Source organism: Fundulus heteroclitus, chromosome 5, assembly GCF_011125445.2.
Source record: "Fundulus heteroclitus isolate FHET01 chromosome 5, MU-UCD_Fhet_4.1, whole genome shotgun sequence".
In the NCBI taxonomy this organism is placed as follows: Eukaryota; Metazoa; Chordata; class Actinopteri; order Cyprinodontiformes; family Fundulidae; genus Fundulus; species Fundulus heteroclitus.
In genome coordinates this window covers 11,313,609-11,325,961 of record NC_046365.1, presented here as the reverse complement: position 1 = coordinate 11,325,961, position 12,353 = coordinate 11,313,609, and the positions used below count along the sequence as shown (strand labels likewise).

Below are 12,353 nucleotides of genomic sequence, written 5' to 3'. Positions count from 1 at the left end.
AAAAAAAAAAAAGCAGCACGTTTTGCACTCATTTTGCGCTCTGTCATCAAAAGCAGAAACCACAGAGCGAAATGTTCCTTTCAACCAGCCAATCAACAACTGCCTCTCTGTCAATGGAGGCATTTATTCAACAAGTAAAAACCCTGCTCGACATCTGTCATGGATGTACTGAAGATGATTGTGTTTTTTTTCTCAGGTAACTTTTAAAAAGTTAAATAACATTTGCTTTTTTACAAATATCAATAATTTTGATGTAATTTGCGTATTGATCACATAATTATTCTTTGTTTTTATTTCCCAGGACTTATCTTGTGCAGTTATAATTGCATGTGTGCATCAGTGGTGGAGGTAACCGTTAGACCTGGAGAAAACATCACCTTCTACTGTGACTGCAAAAGATCACTCGGAGTATATAACGTGTGGTTCTTCAGGAACTGTTCCCATGAAAACCAGCATCATTATGTTATAGATTTAAAGGATCAGATGAAAGAGGAACGACAATTTCCACGTTTGACATTTTTAAAGAACGACTCTTCAGAAGCCTTTGACCTGCTGCTTATGAATGCCTCTGATTCCGATGTGGGCTTCTATTACTGTGGAACAGCAGAGGTAAAAGTGGAGGGTGAAAGAACCATCTACATTAAAGACGTTTACACATATGGGAACATCACCACAAGACTCAAACTCAGTAAGAAGTTTTGTCTGAACTTTTTATAAATTTTATTGTTAAAGTGGCTGACAAAAAATGTAGCTAAAGAAAAAAAATTATGAATTACATATATATATATATATATATATATATATATATATATATGTAATTCATAATTTGAATATATATATATATATATATATATATATATATATATATATATATATATATATGCGTGTGTGTGTGAATTATACATGAAATATTGTAAAAACTATGCATTATTTGGCAAACATTTTCTGATTTTGTGTTCAATTTAGAAAACTGGCTCAAACTGTGTCAAAATGTATGGGCTGTAGACAAACACAAACAATTATTGCTAAGTTTGGAAAAATCCCTTTAAGTTATAATAGAAAAATACCAAACATTTAATACAATTTGTAAAATTACATTAGTTCAACATCAGCTAATGCAACTAGATAAAATTAATATTCACAAATTTTTAGTTTTCTAAACTACTTTTTTGAGACAATGACTTTTTATGATTCTATTGTGTTTTTTTCCAGTATTTCTTTTAGCAACTTACCTAAAAAACTAAGATTGGATCATATATTTCAGAGTAAAATGTATGTTTTTGGGGGCGGGGGACATTGCAACCATTTTTTAACAAAAAAAACAACTTTGTGTTTGATCAAGACACGTGTGGACCTCGTGTTTATGCCACCGAGACAGTGGAGGACTGCAGTGTGTGCTGGAAGCTGCTCTTCTCTTTATGCCCGGCTGTTTTTCTTGTCTCTGTTCTCTTCTCCTCTCTTTTGTTTCACTTGCTTTCCCACAAGACAGGTATTGAAATATAGCATTCTTCTTTCATTTAAAGTTATGCTACGGTAATGAAAAATTACTCAGTGGGTTTCTTTTTTTTTTTTTTTTTTTGAAGGTAAAAAAAATCAAGGTGACGGAAATCCTCTTGAACAAAAAGGACACAGGGTTGAAACACAGGTAAACACAGGCTGTTGTTAAGGCACAGATGTACTGTGTGCCACAATTACCTCGCCCAGTATTGTAGTTAAAGTTTTTTAATGAAAATCAGCATGTTTGTTTTTAATTTTTGTATTGTCCTTCAACTATATATAATTTGTCATAAAACAGTCTTTATTCTAAATTTTAGGATGAAAATGTATTTTATGCTGCATTGGAAATCCATCAGCCAACAAAGAGAACACAGAAGAAAAATGGGATCCAGTCTTCAGACTTTAGGACACATACCACTGTCAAATATGCCTTCAATGAAGATTTACATTCCTTTGAAATGTGATCCAACATGAATAATCAATGTATTCTCTTTTTTTTTTGTCATCCTCTCAAAGCTGAAATCACAAAAAATTGTTTATGTTCTTTCTCGTAAATAAACAATATTTTGTATTTATGTTTTTTCCCTTGTCATGTACAGTCCCATGGCAAGCAGAATGGTACTCTGGCTAAACATATTTGCTTTATTTGCTTAATAAGTACTTCTAAATCCTCCCCTGACACCTAACCCTTGATGATTTATTTTATTGCTGTCAATAATAATATATGCAAACTGATACCAAGCAAAGCAGAAAGAATAATGGTAAATGGCCTGTACTTGTATAGTGCTTAATCAAGTCCAGATGACCACTGATGTTTTTGGCAGATATTTTAGTTTTAGTCTTAATCTTTTACATTACAATGCTTATTAGTTTTAGTAATATTTAGTTATATCTATATACGTCCCTCCAAACCCCTGTAGTGTGCGCTGTGGACTGACGCAAAGCGGAGAGGGGTGAGGAGATGTAAGACCAAATGGAGATGAGCAAGTCGGATATATGTAGAAGACACCCTCAATCCCCAGCACCTGCCAAAGGGTTGGAGGGCTGAAAGCCAGTCAGGACAAGGACTGCCACCACAGCTCCCACCGTGGCATCACACCAGGGAGTCCCCACCAGGCCAACCAAGAGGGGGCTGGGCACAAGAATAGAGAAGGGGATAGGAGATCTTAAAGAAACAATGAATTAAAAAAAAATTATAAAAATAATAATTAGTAGTAAATAAAATTAATTCAATTATAAACTACACCCAAGCGGCCTTGATGTTTTCAATACTAAGCAAATGTTTAATTTTAAAAGTTGTGTACTGTGTGTATTTTTGTGTTTATTGTAACATATGGATGTTCACTCCATTAAATATTTATTTCCTCATTAAAATATGTTTACATATTGCTCTAATTTCATTATTGTTTTGTTTGTAGAAAAGAACATTGTTAAAGCACATTTCAACACTAAAAGGACAACAGCTATATTGCACTTATTAAACACAAGATATAGCAACAAAAACCTATTTTCTAGCTGACAATAAGATCAGGACACCCCACTACTCTCAAGCTAGCGTTACATATTTTAGCTGAAATAACTTCAGTGAGACACTTATTGAAATAAATGTGGCAGTCTCTGATATCAGTTTAAGAAAAGTTTGCCCCACTTCTCACTTTCAGCATTGAGATGTTTCAGGGATTTTTTAGATGTACAGTCTGTTTCAATTCACCACAGTATCTCATTGTGATGCTGGGGTCACAGGTGGGTTTACTGATAATTTTTTGGGTCATTGTAATGTTACAGGATCCAATTCAATCTGGAGAGACTCATACAGATATACAGAGGCAATTAGAGAGATTTATTGGCATAAAAGTTTTTTGGGGCTCGGACTCCAGCAGAAGACATGAAAGCTGTGAATGTCTAAGAGCTTGGATATTCCTTTTAGAATTAGGATTATTAGGATTAGTGAAGTCTTCTCTCCCCCCCCCCCCCCCAAAAAAAAAAAATGCAGAGGCCAAGGCCGAGTAGAAGATTAACAAGGGAGTTTAGGGGCCAGAGTGGGGAGCTGAGAGGTTGATTAAGGTGCTTTACCTAAATATTTGGAAGTGGCTATTCCCAGAGAGCTAAGAAGAGAAGAAGAGAAGGTGGGATTAAAATGGCCAAACTATAAGACCCTTGTAAATCTCCTTGAGGAGCTGCTGGACAGGTGAGGAGAAAATCAAAGGGTGGTCTAGATGCCGTTTTCAAAAAAAAGAAAGCCTGTAAAAAGATGACTGGAGATCAGATTTTGGATTCTAGATGGCTACTGAAGAGCGAAGAGCAGCGGGGACAGACTGATTTTGGATGATCATTCTTGAAAAAGTTAAATATATAAAGAAAAGTATAGGCTTTAAAAGGAAAACACCTTGATTGAATTTGTAACAAATGGAGGAATTATTAAAACAAGAGTGTGTGTGAGTGCGTGCATGTGTGTGAAACATTGGTCTTTTTTTCTGCCTCCATCAAACTTTAAATGTTCTGAACAACTTTCTGAGAAGTACAGTAACACCACAAGCTCATGTGTAGCTGTGTTCAGGAACTGTTATGCATACAACCTGACTTTGATCAATTACAAATGAAACAGACAAAGTAGCATAAACCAACACACTATAAGTGTATATAGGCTAGGTGTAATAAAAATGTAGTCATAGAATTATAAAGGCTCCTTTATATTGATAATCTTTGGAACAGAGAAGATTCTCCTTAATCCTTCAATTAGTCAGCAAGGACAGTCAACACTAGATCTGCACACTATCTGGCAGAACTTAAACCCAATTGCAATTCCAGTATTTCATTCAATGATAGACTGGCAAATACTATGGCTTGGGGCCATAATATTTTTCCTTATATAGGAAATTTTTGACCAATCTGTATAATCTGACCCAATCTGTATAATATGATTGAACTTGACTTTGTAAAGTGCCTTGAGATGACATGTTTCATGATTTGGCGCTATATAAATAAAATTGAATTGAATTGAATTGAATTCCAGGGCGTCCATGAGGACCAACCCTGCTTTGCCTTATAAGCAAAGTTGTATGGGATGGAAGGATGAGATCCTGACGCAGAGTGACTGGTGCACGTATGCTTGACGAGGCAATCAGTAGAAGCAGGTGCGCCCAGGGAGTGGGTCTTCCAGCTTGAACTTTTGTTTAAACTTCATTTATATTTTGAGTTTTTTTTTTTTTTTTTTACAGGTATACTCACATTTTTTTAGACACAATTTAAACACATGGTAGAATTTGTGGTGGAGCCAAGCATTATCAAACTATGACACTTCTAAAAAGACAGGAAGAAGATGAAAGATTTGAGCCTGATTATAACTATACTTCATTACTATTTTAAAATAGTCATCAGTGTGTCCCCAAGCTGGAGGAGGTTCTCTGGTCCTGTCCTGTTTAAGGTTTTTTTTGCATCAGAAGAGGACAGAACACAAGGCTTTCCTCTGTTGATGCCCGGTTCTTTCCTGAATGTGCCCTAAAGTTAAGATCAATATCCAAAATCCAAGTTATTGTTTAAAACACTAATATTACATTTCAGCGACAGCAGAAAATAACAGCTTGTGATAAAAATAACATTTTTAATCAAGTAATGATAATTACTTGATTAAAGGTAAAGGTCCTTTATGGTGGTGTAGCATACATTCAAGAAACATGGAGAACACAGACTTGATTTCATTTTATTTCAACCTTGGAAAGAACTATAATGACATCCTTTTATCTCTTGCAATTAATCACCGAGTGGTAATTAGCAGAGCTCTCAACTTTCACACATTGAGCGTGTGACACATTTCACTGACTTCACAAGCTCACGCACAACAGAGCTCAGTCTCTGCCTTCTGTAGAGTTGTTTCAACTTCTTTCACAACTTGTGGCCATCAATAATTATTCCTGCTGCAGTTCATGTTAGCAGAGGAGCAGGAAGAGCGATCAGAGTTATAAATACATTTTTGTCTTAACCAGCAGTGAAAGTAAGCTGGTACGCTCCGGTACTGCGTACACAGGAGGGATGTGCAGAGAGCGGCTGTCAGATAAAGCCTTCATTCAGAACCAGTCATGGCTTCACGCTGGATCAGAAAACAGTTCTGCTAACCAGATAAAGTCTAAAAAGCCACTCATTCTGTTTCTAAGTTTTGTTATTATAAACAGGCGCTTGAATTCATGTGCCCAAAATTACGTTACATGTAATTTAGGTGCGCACTTTTAAGGATCATTTTAAGGAACTTGTAACATCGGGCGCTTCAGCTCAGACTCATCATTCCTCTTCCTCCCTCTAAATGAGCCCTTTACAGTCTTTATTTATGCATTTTTCCCAATGTTTATTCCTCGCACACAGCACACCAATCCGGCCACCAAAATCCGGCCACCTAATCGCCTCATACCAGGCGTTACCAAAAAGTGTTTTTTTTCTACAATCACTTAGCGAAAAAGAAGGATGTACAATTAACCATCGCATCCCTGGATCCTCCCGCATCGACTGAACGTCAAGCCCGGGAGGCTAAACCGAAGGCAGTATTTATCTTATCTATCTCGTTCCCAACGCATGGCCACGACTTAACATCTCCTTCTGGTCTTACGACTTTTTTTCTGTCCATGTCACCAGATTGGCTCAGTACAAAACAGAAGAAAATTTAATTATTTCTCAATGCTTGCTCTTTGACTCAGTGCTATTTCTCAATGCTTGCTCTCGCATTGGTTTCTTTCACTCTTGCATCTCCCTACACTTTCTTGGTACATAAAAGAGGGTAGTTCAGATAACATCTTCAGCTAAGTGCTGACTGCCCACACGGTGAAATTTCAGAGATGTCACAAGATAACAAGGAGTCGGCTCCAACGCTAACCTTCAAAACAGAGCGCCAGTGAGCTGCCTCCTCACGTGAGGTCGATACAAACAAACACCACACATGTATGATCATTTTCAGCATAAGTATAACTCAAACAATTCATAAAAAGTTCAATATTCTTTGTCACTCATTTGAGAAAATTAAACTATATATATATTTATTATACACAGAGTTACGTATTTCAAGAATTTAACTCTTGAAATTTTAATGACTTCAGTGACAATTTGAATATTACATAAATAAATTTAAAAAGCTATGTTCATTTCTATGCACTTACTTTCAATGAATTACTGCATCAATGCAGTGTGGCGTAGATGCATTCATCTTGTGTTTCTGCTGAGGTGTAATGAAAGCCTTGGCTGCTTTGATATTGACCCTCAGGTCTTCTGCATTATGCCCTTTTAAATTGCATATGAAAAGCCCCAGGCTTTTGAAAAGCCCAGCTTGTGTTTCGATACATATTTGCACAGAGAATTTCAGATTCCCAGTGCTTCAGTTTCCTGGTCTGAGGTAGGACTTTTCAGCAAGCCCTGGGACTGTTGAAGGGGTGGAATTGTGGGCAGCCAGGCAAAATACTCTACCAGCAAGAGAAATAAGGAGCAGTAAGGAGGTGAATGTACAAGTTTATTCATTTTATACCCTTAATTTGTCACAAAAAGTAATTTTAAGATGTTTTTAAGTGAGAAAGTACATCTCAAAACTTCATCTGTGCACCCAGTTCATCAAGATTATGAGCCAATTTTGAATCTGCTTTCAAAGTAGTTGGAGCAGCAGAGCTCCATTTACAGGTCAGTCTCCTTCCCAGCAGCTCCAGGGGGAAATCCCGGTTACTGCAGCAATTAGTCGGCCAGGGGCTCTGGGATTTCCCCCCCCCCTCTTAGCCTTTCATTGCAGATAAAACGGATGTAAAGCGTTTAGTTGGTTGGTGGTAAATAACTGAAAGTACCAAAATATAAAATGTAATGATTCTCTGGACATTTTTGGCATTTTAAATTAATGTTGGCATTATTTACAAACTGTTTCACCACAGTTTGGTGGGAAACATTGGAGTGCTAATGATAAAATGGAGCAGTTTCCCTTTCCTGGTAAATAACAAAACACACATTTCATCAAGACTGGCCTTTTATGTAAACCTAACGTGGTGGAATGTGATCTCTTACATAATTTTCTATTTTCATGATTTTATGCTGACAGCTCTGTAGGAGGAGAGCCATAGAATCCAGGTTGCTGGAAGCTCCCAGGGATGTTCTCTGTGTCTTGCCTATGTTCACCACTGTTTATGCAGCTTCCACTTTAAGAAAAAAAATTTGGCTTATAATTAGAGGGTCATGGTATTGAGTTCTTGTACGTGCAGACTGGTCATCTTTTTTGTTGTTGTTATTGTAATAGATATTTTTTTTACTAAAAACATTTCATCTCTGAGTTTACCTGATAATTATATTAATTAAAGTTATTAAAGTTAGTTTAAAGTGTTATGAATAAGTGTTTTTTTCACCAGTGTTTGGAAGTTATTTAAAATGAATAATTTAGTTGTACAACTACAATCCTGGGCAGATGCAGGTTGGTAGAAATCATTAATTATTATGTATCAATTGAAACAAAAATAATTTATTAACTAATAGTCCTTTAAATACCTAAAGGAGTTAAAGGAAAGGTTGGATAACATATTCAGGAGGACTGAAAGGGGGGATTTGTGAGGACAAGAAAACAGTGAATAGATAAACTAAATCACTTTTTTAAGTTACAAACGTATCATGCAACTTTAGGATTAATAATCGATATTGTCAATGGCCCAGGATATACACATATAACATAACATGCAGAGACAACAGACAATATTTCCACACTCTATCTATCTATCTATCTATCTATCTATCTATCTATCTATCTATCTATCTATCTATCTATCTATCTATCTATCTATCTATCTATCTATCTATCTATCTATCTATCTATCTATCTATCTATCTATCACATAGGAAATGTGTTTGATCAACTAGTCAGTTGATCAAACACATTTCCTGATAGGCTTACAGCATGCAGATAGTCTTTAGGATCTGATACGACTTGTACAGATTCCAAAAAATCAGATATCAGCCCCTTTGCAAATGATATGAATTACTGTGTTGTTGCATGAATCATTCCCTCAGTGCTTCCCCAATGATACATTCATGCAGTAATTTTAAGCCTTCATTTACAGAGCAGTGTAATCAAACATTCCCTGAGAAATTAGTGTGCAAATAGGCATTACCAGTAGTGTGATTGTAACATGTATTAGACCACAACTTCTCAGCAGGGGACGATAGCCCTTACAGCTTTTGGAAAGAATTTGTTTTTGAGTCTATGAGTTTTTGATTTAAAGTTTCTAAAGCCTTTGCCTGATAGAAGTGGGTCAAACAGTGCATTGCCTGGGTTGGTTGGCAATGGGAAATGGCCCTTCTCTAGACTTGGGCAACACAAACTGTCTCCAAATGTTGTAGACAAAATCCCACAATCCCCTGCTCTGTCCCCACATTATCACAACATTAAATACAATTACTCATTGAAGAATAGAAGAAGTGGGAACTGATGACCTGAAAATACTCCATAGGTTCTTTCCAACTAAACGCACAGACTTAAAATCTTGGGGCTTTCAATAGTAAGAGGGACTAAGGTTTGGTCTGGTGTTTCTCATTGCTCTCTTGACTATACTCCATGGACTTTTAATGTTGTTGCCATGCAGCAAGAAGGTCCTGGGTTCAAGTCCAAACCTTGCCCTAGGTCTTTCTGCATGGAGTTTGCATGTTCTCTCTGTGCATAAGTGGGTTCTTTCCACGTACTTCGGCTTCCTCCCACTGTCCCAATGTTAGGTTAAATGGCCTCTCTAAATTCTCCTTAGGTGTGAGTGTGTGAGAGAATGGTTGTTTGTCCTGTTTGTCTCTGGTTTGCCCTGCGATGGACTGGCGACCTGTCCAGGGTGTACCCCGCCTCTCGCCTTTTGACAACTCGAGATAGGCACCAGCTACCCCAATAGGGATAGACGTGTTAGAACATGGATGGATGGATGAATAGATGGATGGGCTCTTGATGCATTATTTCCAAGGAAAAATTTGCAATGGATTTTGATTGACAATTCTCAGAAGGCTGCAATTTTCCCTGTGGCTGGTACACAACTTTTGCTACCACACTTTTCCTTCCACTCAACTTTCTATGAAAATGTTTGGATACAGCTCTCTGGGAACAACCAGCTTCTTCAGCAATGACCTGTTGTGGCTTACCCTCCTTGTTGAGAGTGTTAATGACTGTCTTCTGGACATCTGTCCAGTCAGCAGTCTTCCTTGTGATTTTGTAGCCCACTGACCCAGAGTGAGAGACCGTTTGAAGGCTCAGGAAACTTTTGCAGATGTTTAGAGTTTATTAGCTGATTAACTTTTTACAATATACAAATTTTCTGAGAAACTGACTTTTGGGTTTTCTATAGCTCTAAGTCATTATCATCATAATTATAAGGAATATTGACTTGGAATAGTTCTCTTTTTTTGTAATCAATCAATATAAGACGAGTTTTACTTTCTGACTTAAGTGACAGAAAATATTGAACTCTTTGACAATATTCTATTATTTTAAGCTGTGCTTTTTATCTGGATACAAGGCTGCTCCAATATTCTCATAACTGACCAGTGGACGCTTGAAATGTCAAATTTCATTTGACTTGTTTATTAAGAAAAAGAAAATTCCTGTCACCACTTAAGACAGAATTTTGATAATCTAATAGACTTTACCAACTCAATCTTTCAGAAATCAATGAAATTAATATGTCTCACTGCATTGTACTATATGAATATATAATTCTGCAGAGATGCACAGATCAGGTGGGAGAGTCTGTTGGCAGCACAGTTGTGAAAGACTGTCAAGAAGAAAGACATCATTGAAAGAAAGAAAAAAAAGAAGTCTTGTTTTCAGATTGCCACAGCCCATGCAGAGGACAGAGCCAGCAGGTGGAAGAAGGTCCTTTTGTCAGATGAGACCAAAACCTTCGGCATGCCTGCAAAAACCTATGTGCTGGAAAACATCGATCTGGACTCACCATCTGCACACAGATGTGGTAGTATTATGTTGTGTAGGAATACTTTAAATACCTCCAAAATGTAAAAAAAATAAAACAACTGGACTTCTATGTATATTCTCTTTCAGCTTCAGAATAGAAGTCCAGTTGTTTTATTTTTTTTAACCTTTTTTTTGATTTATCATAACCTGGATGAATGAGAATCTCCACCAACAAACTTTGAATACCTGTTAGAGGCAGCACAAGTTTTCAGACTGGCAAGGAGGTTACCCTAAACACACAGCCAGAGCTACAACACAAGATTTTACATCAAAGCCTATTGTTGTGTTGGAGTGGCCCAGTCAAAGTCCGGAGCTAAATACAACTTAGAATGGCAAGCCTTGGATAAACGATTATCATTCACACAGCCTTAGGTAAGCTGGCAGCGTTTAAGCTATTTAGCAAAGAAGAATTGGCAAATATGTAATTCTCCAGATGTGCAAAGCTGGTAATCTTTTAAGCACATTTATCTGCATATTAACAGATAAGTCTGCAAAATATTTGCAAAATAACTTTATAGCAGTAAATGCATAAAATGTCCAGGGGTATGTATACTTTAGCTGTATGTTTCACAGTAAATCAACTCTTGTTAACCGTCAAATTAAACATTTGCTACAATTGGAATCTGTCTGTATTAAAGCGGAAACGCACATTTTCAAATTCAACTTATTCTCTGCTCTAACATACCTTTTTTTTTCAACAAAAAAACAAAATCCTACACAGGCAGAATAATCATAGTTCAGAAAATGATGAAAGTACGAGTGCTACCAATGTGCCTGAGAGGAGAACAAAGAACTTAATTGTTTACGAAACCTTTCCTGGATGACGGTTACAGCACAAAGTGACACTGGCGTATACATGTTGCAAACGCAATCAGGCCCACAGGAAACCCACACAGAAAAACATAACTTCACACATGCTTGTTGATGCTGAAGGTTACAGGACTACTGAAAGCGTAGTGCCGATGTGAGACAATGATAGGGGATACAAATGTGCAGTGTCTTGAAAAAGCACAATATTCACACCCTTAAACATTTTACCATGTTAAGGCCACATAATTCAATGGTTTTAGGGGGATTTTAGGTGATAAACTAACATAAAGTAGAACATAATTTTGAAGTGAAAGAAAAATCGTCCACTATCTTCCTGCATTTCAAACAAAATGAAAATCAAAAAAAATGTGGCATACATCTATATTCAAAGTGAAAGAGGTTGTTTTGCCCCCACAAGGCCCCCTCTTTCTTTCCTTCCTGGCCTCTCGCTCTGTCTGTGGTTGGGGGCTCGATGGTTTGGGGAGGGGGTGATTGGCTTCTGTTCTGCTGTTGGGGGTTGCAGCGGGTTTCGGTCGCTTGCACATGGCTGGGGTGTCAGATGGCCTTGACTCTTCTGGTTTTGGTGTGCCCCCTGCCGGTGGTCTGAGTAGTCCAGGGTTTAGGGCCATGCTCACGCCTGGGAGGTCTGGTCCCGGGTTGGGCTGGGCTCCTCTACCTTTTCCAGGGCCTCCTACTTGGGCTCCGAGGACCTGTGGGTGTCTCCTGTCTCCTCTGGCATGGCCAGAGCTGCAGATGATTGTGGGGTGCCCTGAAGGACCAACTTTGGATCTGTTTTTTTCTGTGGCAGTGAGCTGTTACCTCTGCCCCTCAGGTCATCTATCGACTTACCATTGATCTTCTCCTTCTTCATACATGCATGATAGACATGCATGACAGCATACACACACATGGCATGTGCTTGAATGAAATAGTGCATGCACAAGCATGAATTATTTATTTCACTGACAACAGGTAACTGCATGAATGTGTGTCGGTGTGCAGGCTTTGATCATCTTCAGTAGTGATGTACAATACTTTGAAGTTTTTGTGGTTTTGTTTTTATTGGTTTTGACTTTACTGTAGTTATTTATTATAG

The 12,353-nt window shown here is 37.5% G+C and overlaps 1 long non-coding RNA gene across 1 annotated transcript; it reads left to right on the top strand.

Annotated features, from left to right (window-relative positions):
- Window positions 1-294: 294 nt before the first annotated feature.
- LOC105921688 lies at window positions 295-2,837 on the top strand. The gene is made up of 4 exons (XR_004930975.1): window positions 295-688; window positions 1,343-1,489; window positions 1,584-1,645; window positions 1,815-2,837. It is a non-coding gene; the product is annotated as an uncharacterized LOC105921688 (long non-coding RNA).
- Window positions 2,838-12,353: the final 9,516 nt, after the last annotated feature.